General features: G+C 46.9%; 1 protein-coding gene and 1 long non-coding RNA gene across 2 annotated transcripts in view; one reads left to right on the top strand and one right to left on the bottom strand.

The window, feature by feature from the left end:
• The window catches only part of ETS2 (ETS proto-oncogene 2, transcription factor), a 35,462-nt gene that overhangs the window by 27,242 nt on the left and 4,888 nt on the right, over positions 1 to 3,332 (top strand). The window lies entirely within an intron of this gene.
• On the bottom strand, positions 876 to 3,292 carry LOC115291471. The gene is made up of 3 exons (XR_003908465.1): positions 3,058 to 3,292; positions 1,520 to 1,750; positions 876 to 1,126 (listed from the first exon to the last, which is right to left on the bottom strand). It is a non-coding gene; the product is annotated as an uncharacterized LOC115291471 (long non-coding RNA).

The raw sequence follows: 3,332 nt of genomic DNA, 5'->3' as shown, positions 1-3,332 counted from the left end.
AGGACACCAGGCAGAGAAGTCTCAATTGAAGAAATTATACCAAGGCAGAAGCCCCATCTCAAGAGACCAGAGGTGAGGGAAGGAGGAGATCCAGGTGCTCAGGACCCCGCAATGGCTCTGGACTGGCCAAGACTCAGTCCCCTTCCTGCCAGACCATGGGGCTGGCTGTTGGTGTGCTGTTGATCCCTGTCTGGAGGTTCCCAGGACCAGCCCAGTTTCCTTACCAACTCAAGAACAGGGATTAGATCAGATCCAAAGTCGAGGCCCCCTGAGAACTCAACTAGAAGCTAGGAATGAGCAGGAGGGCCATAGACAGCCTTCTGGTTCCTTCTAATCTTTGGTCATCAAGCACCTCCCACCATGGTGAACATGTAATTGCCCTACAACCAAAAGTTCTTATTCTTTTATTTTTATAACTTGTTCCCCCACATGAGTTGTACATGGTGACTCACCCCTCTGATTGTTCATAACATTCCCACATGTAACTGTCACCTTGAAACACACATCGCCCTCACTGGCTGGAATAGCCCCCACGGTGGTTTCATTAATCCCTTTGTCTGGCTTTCTTGTAGAGAGTGTCAAAGACCCAAGTCACTGCCTAATTCAACTTTTTATTCCTTACCTGATTTTTAATTTACTGAAAACTTTCTTACTCAGGCAAAGAGCCCTCACTTTCTTTCTCTGTTTTTTAAGCATATGATTCAATTTATATGACATTTCCAGGCAAATCCATGGGGACGGGAGGGATCCCTTGCTCTCTGAGAAAGCTTTGAGTCTTGACTCCCATCCCTCATGCCCATTTCCCGGCCGTCACCTCTCCCAAGGAGGATGTATGAGTTTCATGCAACTGCTATAACAGATCACTGCAAACTCAATGGCTTAGAACAACGGAAATTTACTCTCTCACAATCTGGAGGCCACAGGTCCAAAGTCAAGGTCAGCAGGGCCATACCCCTCTGAGGCTCTGGGTGAGGGTCCTTCTTTGCCTCCCCCTTTCTTGTCACTCCAGGTGGTCCTTGACTTATGGCTGCATATCTCCAGTCTCTGCCTTGGTCTGCACACGACCGTCTTCTCTTCTCCGTCTCTCCTGGACATTCGTTATCGTTCTAGGGCCTTCCAGGGTAACCTATGATGATTTCATCTTGTGAATCTTTACTTACTACTTCTGCTAAAACGTTTTATCCAGACAAGGTCCCATTCATGAGGTTGCAAGGGTTAGGATGTAGACATCTTTCAAGGGGAGAGGGGGCAGCTACCTTTCAATTCACTTCAGGGACACAACTCTGATCCCTAGCGGGGAGTTATTGCAAAGGCCGAGAGAAGGGGAGCCCACCCAAATGAAAGTAAAACAGAAGCTGGACCGTGGGGGAGGCTCCCTTGCTAGCCATGTGGTTGTAGCAACTGAGTCGTGTTCTAGCCAAGTTTCCTACACAGTCCACCACGGAGCCTCGGGCCGCTCTCAGATGACGGAACTGACTGATAGATAGGACAGCCTCAAATACTAAAGGTCAAGCCGTACCTTGTTCATCAAAGAAAAAGGAAGTCAGATGTCATTGTTTGTCATCAGCAGTCAAGCCCATAGAGGGAGCAGATGCCTGGTGCTGGCCCTCAGTGTAGCCAGCGGGCCAGGGGGAAGATGTGGGCCAGGCTGAGTCACAGTTTCCTCACCGCTTCACCAGCAACTCGAGGCTAATGGCGCGTTCTGCTTATCACAGAGCAGGGACAGAGCAGCTGATGTCCTCGAAACGGTCTGTAAAGTATGAAAGGTTATACACACACAAGCGGCGTGCCCTTGTGTTTACGTCACCAGAAAAATACTCCTCAGTGAAAAATTCCAAAGATTTTAGTCTTGAATCCCTTAGAAGTTCGTTCTGTGACTTCGGGCAAGTCACTTACAGTGGAGATAACAAGGCGATCCAAAATAAGGAATGTCACAGAAGGAAGGTCTAGGAAAGGTCCAGAGTGCTACATTAATGCCAGATTCTACCACTGTGATCGTTTTTCCTACTTTGGCAAAGAATTATAAAAAACATTGCATAGTTTATTTACATCTTTTCATGGGTAAAATTTTTAACATAGGCGTCCATACTTCCTATCCAACATTCTACACATTTTCTGGAAAAGCAGCAATAACTTCATTAGCGTTGTTGACCCAACAAATATTTATGGAGTCTAATGTATCAGGAATTGTTCTGTGTTTTGCAGAAAAGTAGTGAACAAAATGGATACAGTCCCTGCCCTGGTGGAGCAGAATTTGTGCTGGAGAGATAGAGAATAAATTGGGTAAAAAAAAAAAAAAAAAAGAGAGACATAAAGAATATTCAGTAATGACATGTACTCAAGAAAAAACAATCGTGTGGGTCTGACGGAAGTGGTTGGAATTTTAGGAGGGCAGCCAGGGAAGGTCACAGGTGACTATCTCGGGAAGATCAGGAACAGTAGGGGAAGGAGCCACGCGGTGTCTGGGGAAGAGCTCTCCCAGGAGAGCAAGGAGGCGGCCTGGCGCTTGGGGGAGGCCAGAGGCTGGTGCCCCGTGGGGGTCCAGGATGGAGGACTGAGGACAGATCACAGAGAGGAAGGGAGGCCAGGACACGGGGTATTGGGGGGGCCTGGTGGGTTCTTGAGATTTCACTCTGAGCCACATGGGCCCAGTGGTTGGTTTCTGCTGAGGAAGGACAGGATGACAGATGTTTCGACAGCATGCCTCTGGCTGCTGTCAGAACAGACGTAACATCTAGAAGTCTATAGAAATGAGTGTAACTATTTGAATTCACAAGTTATACTGCAAATCATTTAAAACTGTCAAATGATGTCATTATATCTTAATAAAACTGAATGGAATAAATGATAAGTAGATGATAGATAATAGGTAGGTTGATGATAGATAGAAGATAGATAGATAGATAGATAGATAGATAGATAGATAGATAGATAGATAGAATGGTCGTTTTCCCTAAACCAGAGCAAATGGTTCTTGCAGAAAAATAGTCTACTCATTTTTCTATACACATGCCAAAGTGTAGGGTGAAAATAAAGAAATGAGAAGGCACCACTTACCACATTTAGTCAACAATCTTCTTGCTCCCAAGCTCAAACTAGCAGCATTCAAGCTGAGAAGCAGACAGATTTCCTTGGTCTTCCTCCCACAGGGCTGCAGAAGGCAGGGTGGCGGTCAGGTGCAGCCCAGCCAGATCCTGACTCACGTGGCTTTGGGTCTTCCTACCCCGCTCAGACTGGCCCAGGAAGAGGCCATGAGGCGTTAGCCCACTCTGGGTGCTAAAGTGGCCGGAAGTTTCCTCATGCAGCCCAGAAGTTCACTGGGTAACCTGCAA

Source organism: Suricata suricatta, chromosome 5 (assembly GCF_006229205.1).
Source record: "Suricata suricatta isolate VVHF042 chromosome 5, meerkat_22Aug2017_6uvM2_HiC, whole genome shotgun sequence".
In the NCBI taxonomy this organism is placed as follows: Eukaryota; Metazoa; Chordata; class Mammalia; order Carnivora; family Herpestidae; genus Suricata; species Suricata suricatta.
Note: the sequence above shows the minus strand (reverse complement) of the source record. Positions and strands in the feature narration are given on the sequence as shown.